This window comes from Amia ocellicauda, chromosome 4, assembly GCF_036373705.1.
Source record: "Amia ocellicauda isolate fAmiCal2 chromosome 4, fAmiCal2.hap1, whole genome shotgun sequence".
Taxonomy (NCBI): Eukaryota; Metazoa; Chordata; class Actinopteri; order Amiiformes; family Amiidae; genus Amia; species Amia ocellicauda.
In genome coordinates this window covers 35,705,744-35,717,815 of record NC_089853.1, presented here as the reverse complement: position 1 = coordinate 35,717,815, position 12,072 = coordinate 35,705,744, and positions in this window count along the sequence as shown.

The window sequence follows — 12,072 nt, the reverse complement described above, 5'->3', positions numbered from 1 at the left end:
AAGCATTTGTGAAGCCACAACACGTACAACCTTGAGGCGGATGGGCTACAACAGCAGAAGACCCCACCGGGTACCACTCATCTCCACTACAAATAGGAAAAAGAGGCTACAATTTGCACAAGCTCAAAATTGGACAGTTGAAGACTGGAAAAATGTTGCCTGGTCTGATGAGTCTCAATTTCTGTTGAGACATTCAGATGGTAGAGTCAGAATTTGGCGTAAACAGAATGAGAACATGGATCCATCATGCCTTGTTACCACTGTGCAGGCTGGTGGTGGTGGTGTAATGGTGTGGGGGATGTTTTCTTGGCACACTTTAGGCCCCTTAGTGCCAATTGGGCATCGTTTAAATGCCACGGCCTACCTGAGCATTGTTTCTGACCATGTCCATCCCTTTATGACCATCATGTACCCATCCTCTGATGGCTACTTCCAGCAGGATAATGCACCATGTCACAAAGGTCGAATCATTTCAAATTGGTTTCTTGAACATGACAATGAGTTCACTGTACTAAACTGGCCCCCAAAGTCACCAGATCTCAACTCAATAGAGCATCTTTGGGATGTGGTGGAACGGGAACTTCGTGCCCTGGATGTGCATCCCACAAATCTCCATCAACTGCAAGATGCTATCCTATCAATATGGGCCAACATTTCTAAAGAATGCTTTCAGCACCTTGTTGAATCAATGCCACGTAGAATTAAGGCAGTTCTGAAGGCGAAAGGGGGTCAAACACAGTATTAGTATGGTGTTCCTAATAATCCTTTAGGTGAGTGTATATTCCTTGTATATACAGCTCTGGAAAAAATTAAGAGACCACTGCACATTTTTCTTAAATCAGCATCTCTACATGTATGGCAGATATTCCATTCCATTCATATTTTTATTTGGAATTTGGGAGAAATGTTGTCAGTAGTTTATAGAATAAAACAAAAATGTTAATTTTACCCAAACACATACACATAAAACAAGATAAACTAATACTTTTGCAGTGGTCTCTTAATTTTTTCCAGAGCTGTATATTTATTTTCTCAGCCTCTTCAGAGAAGCCAGGGTTACACCGTAAATACACACTAATGTTTACCCAAAAGCACACTGTTGAGAAGACATTAAAGTTGAAACAGTTTCTGTTCTTGTCTACCTTTCTCATAGCAGAAAGCTAGTTATGGCTGTCTCTGTAGTTGTACTGTGTATATGTATGCCAAATTAAACGATTAAAAGTTTCCTGTTTCAAGTCTGAACTTTGTCTCCATTCGTTTTGACCGAAGACTTGCAGATAAGCATTTACAGTGAAGATGCGCATAAAGACTGCTGTCGTAGTGGAAAGATGACATCCTGTCAAGCCAGATATGTGCGATTCTAAAGACCAGAGACATCCACGCTCACAACAATGAGTTAGTCAGCCCATTTCAAAGGTGAGTTCAAATGAAAGAGGTTTAACACAGAGCTGATTGTGGCATCCAGTGCTCAAAATATCTGTAGGGTTTCACTCTTCAGACACGTGTAGATGTGTCAGTCTCTCTATACAGTGCATGTTAGTAAGCAAGGTGGAAAGCCACGGCCTTTACCTGTGTCATCTAAACCCTGCTTTGAATTTATGCACATCTCACAGATTAGGGAACAAGCCTATGTGAAAGCGAGCATTATTCACACAAGCATTTAAGGGAATGTAGGTTAGGATTTTAAAAGGGGTTGTAAATCAGTCTTTCATTTGTGCTGTAAGTTGTAAAATAATACAGCCGACATTTCCGTACGGAGTCGGTTTTCACTTGTACTTCCTTATTTCTGGTCTTGCCACCATGTTTTTAATCCAAAAGGAAATCTCTGAAGCAATAAAAAGAAAATAATAATAATAATAAAATCGGTGAGATTTATGTAACAGAAAAGGCAATGTTAATTTTCAAGGTTAAGTATAGCCCTTGGTTTATAAATTCTGTTCACTAATTCGCTGGGGTTGTGAGGGTGAGAGCATAGCAATTAAGCCATATTTAAGAATGTAATTCACTGTATTAAAAGAAAAAGGAAAAGACCACCAAATCATTCAAATTGCACTTGAATTGCTGCAATGAGTAAAGCTGTAGTCTGTGGAGATATAGAAAAAAAAGTAATAACTTTCTCTGTGTATTAAAGAATGCATTCTGTTGCTCTTTATGAATAATCAGAGGGGAAGCCGGAAATAAATGTTGAGGTTAAAAAGTCCAGATGGTATTTAAACTGTATCTCTGCTATAAGCATATTTGATTTATGAGATTCTCTAATGGTATCTCTGTTCTGATCTGGCTGCCTTTCACCTCACTCTCATCTGCAGCTTTAAACTTATCATATTCTCTCAGAGCTGTCATTAATCCTGGGCTACAAAGGGAAGTTTGGCTACAGAGAATTGTGATTTTTTTGTTGTTCGTCTTCTTCTGCACCGTTTCTTTTCTTTTTTTTGTTCTTTCATAAAACCTCTCAAGCCAATTGTCGAATGATAAATTGATGAACAATCCTAATCCTGGAGGACGCCCGACTGCTGGTTTTCTTTACATTCCCAAACAGATGTATTCCTGGTGGAAATTCACCATGAAATCAGGAGCTGGATTGTGAAGAATTCTTTATATGACACTCCTATGACAAAATGTATACAATGTGCCTAGGTGAGGTGAGGTACGAGACTGTACTTTGTTTTGTGCTCTTCTTATGGGTGGGCCACAAAAATAACCTGGAGTGTTTTATTTCCAAGCAGTAACCACCAATTTACAGCACATGTTTGACTCAATACATAATGCAATACTTAAACCCCTGAGTCAGAAAGATATATTTATGACATATTTATGTATGTATTCTTCTTTATTGAACCACATGTTCAAGTTATTCAAATGTGGTGCATTATGCCTACCTCAGTATATGCATTTTGTGGGGAGGTCTTACTCTTTAGACTCATCATGCTACAATATATTCACGTGAGAATATATACCGTTAATTCATAGCATGTGACTACACTGACAATGTTTCATTTGTGTATTGAGATATATGTCAAACATACAAACAAATGCACAGACAACTTGCAAACACATATTGCATTACAACAAGTTAACCCCATTTAAGGATCTTTGAGGTCAACTCAGAGTCAATCGTCCATTTAAGGCAGTGAGGTATAGGAAATGTACTGTTAAATACGATGTTAAATTACACTTTTTAAATCAGATCCAGGGAGTACAGCACAATGGCCCGACTTTTTTAGTGACAAACCAGACTACAAAATAAAGACGAGCTGAGGTATTCCCCCTCAAGTGAAATATTATAGCGTACGCACTCTTTAGTTACATGTAATTACCTGTCCTTCTTAGGAACTAACAATGTGTCTAAATAGGAGTTATATTACCACATGACAAAAGCATCAGCACTGTGCTGCAGGTCTTTATTTAGAGAACGGTACTCAACATGAATATTATTAAGTGAAGCCTTGAAGTCATGTCTGTACATAAAGTACACGGGGAGCGGTGGGGGGGGGTGGTTCTTGACAATTCTGTCACCACGCGCCCCAGACCGACAGACCCGAAGAAGCTATTTTCCCAAATCCCTCTGAAGTGAGCTCTGATTGACTGTGAGGGACCTTATTGCTTCAAGAGATTCTTATTACCGCATTTGCGCTTCAGAAGTGGAGGAGATCTTGTGTGCACGCCAATCACGTGGTTGGAATGGGCCGCGCGAGTAGCCGCGATGAAAGCACTGGGTGCGATTTTCTGCTGAATGGCGTCTAAATTCGAATTTATAATCAAGATGGATAGATAACCAGACAGATAGGTAGCGTTTGATTGACTCTCTCCCGTTCTGATGAAAGGCGGGATCTACTTTGTTTTCTCTGACAACGCGATGGTGTTCTCTATGGTAGCAGAGAGAAAGAGTGCCCTGCCAGACATTAAAAAAAAAACGCCACGGAGCAGGCCCCCCACACTTTGATGGTTTGACAGCATTTGCAGCAACAGAAACACAGTTCTCTTCTTGAGGGTTTACAAAACTGGAAGGGGGGGTACTGGAGATGTTCTATTGTTGACTACAAAGGAAATACAAACCTGGCAGGAAGTGTTTGCTTTCCTCTGCAAAGTTCATTTAATTCCTTTGGCACTAGCATTCAAAACAGTTGTGAATGTATTTACGTTTTTATCAATGTAAACCATTCTCTTACCACTCCATGGAGTGTGAAGAGGTATTCCAGAATTATTCACTGTTATTATTCATATTCTTACTCTGAATCGTATTCCTTATTGTTCTCATTATCAACAAGGTCGTTGTTATTATTGAATTAAGCAATACTCTCAGGTATCTCAAATGCTCCAAACGCACTCCCTAGTCCACAAGCATTTTGTGTTAGAGCTATTTTTATGTCGGTGGCAAATGTGCTCCATAGGTGAAGAAGAGTCATGAATTATTCCTTAAATAAAGCAATCATTTTTGTGTACTCGTGCTACAACAATTATAAGCCTCATCATTTAAAAAAGTAACATAAGATACAGCATTGGCAGTCTTAACCGTAACACACACATCGTTTACCATGATATTAATCCATGTTTTCACCAAAGCATTTGTCCCAGTATCCCATCTGGTCTAAACACATGCAGTTACCACCTTTTCAAACATGTTAATGAATATTCTCTTTAAAAGGAGCTAAAATGTCTGCTGTCCTTGTATACAGAAAAGAGTTGGGAATTATACAGCAATCATGCATCATAATAATGATAATAAAACTAAGAATAACAATACATTTTGCCAAATATCTTTTGCTTGCTAATGGATGTTCAGAATGAAACACTGTGGTACATGGGGTACAAAGGCAGACTATTATACTTTCAGAGGCTCAATGACTGGAGAATAAATGTAATGGCATTTCCACAAGATCATATAAGTCAGGGACATTGAGTGTACAATTTGAAATTATTCAAGTAAAACGTGATTCTAGTGTTCATTCCCCGGACAAAAGAACACTGCCCTGAGAGAAAATAGTGGAGAAAATAATCTATTCCGGGTCCATTTTCAGGTACAGAATTAGATCTGATGAAAGTATGCCTGGTTTAAGAATGCAGGATAATACCCTTTGTGGGGTGTGGTTAATACATTTGCAAATGTGCTGAAAACTGAAAGCATATGCTTCGATAAAATATGTATTCACATGTACGCATCTAGACCAGATCTAGTGGCACTCTGCCTTTTGCGGATATCTTTACATCTATTATTTTTTCTTCATTACAGGTAAAATGAATGTTTCTAACTCACGCCACCATTTCTTAATCTTAAAGGCCTTCGCGATTAATATTCTGTTGTCACACATTTTTATTTACTGAATTAGTACTCAGGTCAGATACTGGGGTTCACTTCCTCTCCACATTTTTTTTTTTCTGCCAGCCTTCTCCTCATCCTCTGTTCTCGGCAAGAGTATGTTTCCCTGGTGCTAGATTGTGTGGATGACAGCTTGTTGTAATCTCTCTGACAGGATCTGCCTCCCTGGGGGACTCTAACCCCACTGCAACTCCCGGTCTCTCTCTGTCTTCCTCCTCTCTCTATCTCTCTCTCTCTCTCTCTCCCTCTCTCTCTCCTTCGCCCTCTCTAGCCAGACACAAAGAAAGGATAGAAGAGCCCTTCAAGTTGGAGATTGAGATCTCAAAGTAAATCTCAAGTGCCGACACAAGAAGAGGTTGGATAGGGCTTTTCTGTAATGTGTTTGTATTATGTTCAGAGCTTGACAGTACACACTGAGGAAATATAACACACACACACACATATATGTATATATATATATATACACACACACACACACAAATACATACATATACATATACACACATTTAAAAAAGGAACAGTGAAAAATGTATGATCTGTAAAACCAATCTGTTTCTTTATCTTGCAGATTAACATGGATTCCACGTGTGTAATGTTACACTTGTGTAATGGTTTTGGTCGAGACATGCAGTCCCTCAATAGCACGTGCCACCAATGGGATCCTTATGGAAGTCACTGTCGTATTGTGATTGAAGCTGACGTGGGGGTTATGATGTTATATTCTATCCATACTGTCACAATATATTAGGCATGAATGGATATAGATCTCCTTGAGAGAGCCATTACCAAAACCGTCAGGACAGGAAGCAATTGTACCATTCCAGTACTTTTTGTGTTATACAGTACATTAGATTTGGAGGCTTGGGGGGGGTGATGGGCTTCTGATAAAAGTCCTCATAGGAATGCTGTTTAAATCTCTCAGGGAAATTCACAGAAGATGTGGCAGTAAAAAGAGAGGCCTAAAACAACATAACATGGAAAATGTAGAATTGAATAAAGAGTGGAACACAATATGATTTGAGGTTTGTATTTCAGCGATCTGACATTTACCGAGCCTGGCGATAGTTTAGCAGCATGAATGTCATCAGTTGTGGAAGTTTTAGTCAAACAACACGGAACTCCTAGCTGAACAACAGAGTGCGTTATTCTTGGGGTCGAGCATTGGGCGCAATTGGGGAAGTTATTTCTTGTTGTTGTATTTTTAAGACCAATGTAGTGGCAAAGAAAGGTGAAAAAAATATGAAAATTATCAGAAAAGATGACATAAGAAACAAAGTCCACAAAAGAGAGGAAACTATTTTACCCAAATGCCAAAATAATAATTTGAGGGGGAGGGATAAATCTGGTTAAGTCAGCCAAAACACGACAAACACAACCCCTAGTTATATTACTGCAACACTGAGGGGAAAGAAATAGTGACTAGTATCAGTATAAGTTATGTTACATCTCTTCTTTTCAGTCATTGACAAGTGTGCATGCGTGTATATTCACTGACAGCTTTCTAAAATTCAAGACATTGTCGGGATTAAACGTGAATCCTGAAAATAGCATTCGGGGGGTACATATTGGGTTAAAACAGGTAAAACACATAAATGAGAACCCCAACCAATAGCTAATTAATCTGAAAATCACATTCAGTCTATTTTTGAATGATCTTCAGCAGTTGGCTTCAACAATACGCGTTAGGAGGGGCCTTCGATTTTATGTTCTGAAAGCCTTTCGACTTGCTTCTAATGTGTGTCTCCTTGTGTCACTGTTGATCTTGAAGAGCTTCTTTGGATTGATTAGGCCAATTTCATGATTTTGAAGACATGATTCAAGTCCCCCTGAAATCGTCTATTTTCCAGGCAAATTGATCAAATTCCCTTAATCGGTTTAATATTCCCTTCAGACCTAGAAGTAGTCTGATTTGCTAAAGTTCGAACTGCCTCAAGAGCAGCCATAACATTCTTGTTGTGTGGTGATGTGAGCTGAACACCACAGTCCATGAGCAAGGTATAACATTGCAGAATGTCATCGTGACTTTCCTTGGTTTATAATCTACACGTCACCATATACTTAAACATTTGATTGGCATTTTTTTGTTGTTGCTTCCCCACACTCTCTAGGTGAACAATGTGACGATCTTGTACTTTTCCATGTTCAATTCCATATGCTAGGTGTCGGTCAAAAACTGAATTTTGTCCAAGCCCTCCTATATAACCTGTGCTGCTCAGACTGTACCTGCAGCTCAACCTTTGTGAAATGTTTTTGGTGGCTTTTGCATTTGCGTCACAGTACCGACCCCCGAGGCGTGAAAACGAGGTGTCGAAGCAGGTAGAATCATTTCCTTGTTGTCTCCCTATTATCCGATTTAATCTCTGAGAATCTGCCAATTAATACATGTCCTCTGAAGATTAATCATTGTGTTAATATGAACACTCAGCTGAATGTGCAGTGCCGCGGGCGAGAACTTGAAAAGGAATGATCTGCAAGGCTGTCTTGTTTACAAGGGGGGTGGAGGGCAAAAAAAATCTCTATGTCTCTTTGCTTCTCTACACAATACTGAGGTTTCTACGCTCTTCTTCGAGTGAAGCTTATGAGACAAAATTATACCAGGGACCTTTGGTAGGAATGCAGTGATGCTGATGATCAAAAACAATAATTTGCCTGAATATCTGTTCAGTTCAAACTGGTTGACGACAATTAAGGTATACAGTTGCAGTTGCAAATATTCACACCCTTCATCTGAAACAATGTTACTCGGCAACTCATTTAGTTGAACAACTATTGTTCATTAAACTGGACATCTTTATCAATGGGGGGATTTTTGGAAATCAGATTCAGTCCGCTCAGAACCCAGCTGACTGAGCAGAATTAAGTCGGAGATGGACGGGGGGGGGGGGCGCCTTCAGAAATAGAAAGTTTACACTCCCGCTGAGTGGGCTGGCTGTCAACCACAATCTTAACACCTTTCTCTGGCCTGAATCAGCGTTCAACAAACTCTGAAGAGATAAATAATCACATCTTAGTGAATATTATTTTCTCTCGGATGAACCACAGTAGGACAAATAAGGCCTGAGCAATATGTGTTAAACTAAATAAATCCTAGGATAATACTATTTCCAATAAAGGGTGTGAAAACTTTCAGGAACAAATGTATTTAAGGCCCGTCTTCACCCTGTTGCTCTTATTCCAAAGTATATACCAGTCACTCTGCTTTTTTTCCCCTCCCTTCCTTTTTTAAGGCTTTGGTTCAGAGCTGTGACTGTTACATCAGCTGAGCTCCGAGGATTGAAATACAACCTTACAGCCAATTCTGTTCCATCTGTTATCCTCATACCTTACCATTAGGGATCACTGTGATAATACCGTCTCTGATATAGAGCTACTAACCTTATTACAAGGCTTCCAGATATAAGACATCTGTGAGCACCAACTCTCATTATACCTTTGATGTATTGCTAGTGCAGCTTGGGTTAGGAGTATATAACATCCTATTAGAGATAAAATCGACCTCTGATTGACGGTGTTACCTTGAGTTATTCACAATGAGAGTACAGGCGTGCACCATTGTACAGTACCTGCAGACCGAGGCTTTCTGTAAATGTATATAACGCTACTAAATCACAAAGTGCAAATGGCTGCATATGCACCTCAAGTTTGCAATTATGAGCAAAAAATACAAATAAAAAATACAAAAATCTTCCAGGAGCTGTACAGTGTTCCAAAATTTTCAATCACACAAACACTCCCTCTCTCACTCACACACACACACATCCTGCGCTTTTTCCCTTCTTCTTTTGTTTCCAACATCCTTTGGTTTTTTCACCTCACATATTTCGCTGTCATCTCCTTGATATTTTTGTCAGCTAAGGCCTGGAGGGCATTGGGACAGCAGGTTTGTCTGACTTATTTTCCCCCATTATTACTGGTATCCACCTTTCTATTTCAGGCAAAAGAAGGCATAAGCAGAGGGAGACAGGAGAGGCTGGAAAAGTCAGAACCCGTAACCTTGCCCGCCCACAGTCATGGGTCACTTGGCAAGCGTGCCACGGAATGCATTTCACTAAGGAGGAGAAACAGAGAGAGACTGAGGCAGAGAGAGAAAGAAAATCATGAATAAAAATGGGAGCCCTTGCACAATTTGCATCTGCTGACATCTCTTTTAATAAGGGGAAAAAAGAGAAAGAAGGAGAGAGAAGGGACATTGAAACTGAACAGATTCTGCAACCAAAGTGCCTGTTGTATTTCATAATAATATATGCACATGTTATAATCATATTATTATTGTTATTGTTATCATTATTTTTACTTCATTTTCCCTCAGCAGCAACCAGTATTTGCTATGCAGGCCCCACATAGCTTTTTCCTTTCTTGGCTGTGGTAATGAATTTGCTCCTGTAGTCTAGTTGGTGTATCAAAGAGAGATGTCCAGATTTGGTACTTAAATTAAATAGGGGGATGCCCAGTGACTTGATGAATTCATAAAGACTTGGAAACATTGGCTTCTGATAATTTAAGCAGGTGCTTTGCTAAATTGGATTACGAAATAAGAGAACATTTGAAATAAACACCTCAGTCTTCAAGGTCCAGAATGTATTGAATTGAAGTGACCATAGTTGCTAAAACATGAATAATAATTAAAAATGTATTCACATTCTTTACCAATTGGGAATTCAGAAAACAACCGTATAGGACAATTCTTATTATTAATCAGATCACTGTTTAAGCCAGGGGTCCTCAGTCTTGGTCTTGGAAGCTCAAAGTCCATGAGATTTTCCAGCTCTTTTTAAATCACAAAACACACACAGCACTCATCAAGTTGGTCCTATTAAGCCAATTATGAGTTGAGTTAGATCGTTAAGAGCTGAAGGAGAACAAAAACCTTGAAGATTTTGCAGGCCGCAAGGATCAAGATTAAGGACTTTTTAATTAAGGATTACGGTTGTTGAACTGATTTCCACTAGATCATGATTAGGTAGGCGTTGCCCGTCTTAACTCCATTTTAAATGGCCAACACTTTATATAGTTTAATATTAACAGCTGAAGAATGCATCAACGTTGGTCAATAATTCAAAATAGTTCCTTGCTTTGGAAAGCAAGAAATTGACTTTTCCACTTGAGACTATAAAGCCACTACAATTGAACTGTTTCATGACAAGAAAAGTGTTACGTACGTATTTATACCAGTAATACCCAGTAATGACAGGCACTTCTGGATTGGCGGACAAGCAATTTCCAAGTCTGGGTAACAGCTGCTTAACTTTCAGACCTCCAGTCAGAAACCCAGGTGTGCTATAAAAATTGAGGATGAGATAGACATGAAATATATAAAGCACGTTTTGGAGCCAAAGACAATGGGTTTGTTGTATTTACTCCCATTTCCTTCCCTAATGAAGTCATAGATTAAAGTAAAAACAAAAAAAAAAACAAAGGGCTGAGTGTTGGCTACAAGGAGCACCTATCCAAACAGTGTGGGAGTACAGTCTCCAGCAATTAACCCCGAGAAGCAGAGAAGAGGGGAGTAGCACGACGCCATTGTTGTTTAACATACTTGGACGGGCTGTACGATGAACGTCAGTTTAGTATTCGCTGATGTAGTGTAGTCTTTAAGGTGGATGATTGTGAAATGTGACTGAACTGGACATTGACTTACAGCTTTTTATTACCAATCAATACGTCCCTAGGACCTTATCTGGAGGACACCCAGAGGCATTACAACCTACTGAAGCGGAAGAGGAAGAATTTAGTCTCCCTTGGTTATTAGAAGGTATTTGTTGTTTGTTTCACATGGGTGAGGATTGTCAGTTTGATAGAAAAAGTAATAAACCTTCTTAAGCTCAAATACAAAACAAAGGCAGCTTTGTACCCCTTTACTAACGTACAAATGTTAACAAAATCTGAGGAAAGTTACACTTACAGGGGATTTGCAGGGATTTTTCAATTCTTCAACACACCAACTAAAGTTATCAGAATCTTGGTCAGCACTAAACAGGGTTGGGAGAATGGAATTCAACTGCCTTCTTATGTCAGACAACATTAACACTCAAACTAATTAAGGTTTGGGCAGCACCCTGTTCTGAACAAATGCAAGCAGGCCAATAGAAGCCTTGAATTAAGAAAACAAGATAGAGACTCAACATATTTTCTATGATGTATGGAAAGTAGCCAAAGACATAGGCTAAATAAAGAAAAATATGATTAAAACATTATAATTTGTTTCTGTGAAATATATGAATTAAGCCATATTCAAATTAACACACCCACATATACTGCCGACTTTATTATAACACTTCTATGCCCCATATTTCAAGACTTCTTCATATGCTGGGGTTGGCTCCTTTTCCTGCTTGGTGTTGTGTTGCATTATATCCCTTAATTCAAGCATTTTCTCTACAGTAGAGCAGTGTCTCGCCATCAAGACACAGACTGGCAACTTTTAATAGTTGATGTAATTTGTAAAATAATAATAAATGGTTTATTGTATTTCCCCTCACACAGAATATTTTTTAACCCCACTATATCTCCTGCATGACATATTAACCAGTAATTCCTTAAGGTAATTGAAACCACTTACTGTAAAGAGGTGATGTCATTTTGGGGATTCCCCGGTGCTGCAGAACGCTCTAATGAGGTCCAGCAGTGGCTGATCCTGATGAGTTAATACAGTGCTCTTTATCTAGTCAACCTCAATAGGATTTGTGTTCAGCCTCTGATTGTTAGGTCACATAGTCTATTCCTATGCTGAGCTGTAAACTGATGGTACAGTTGGG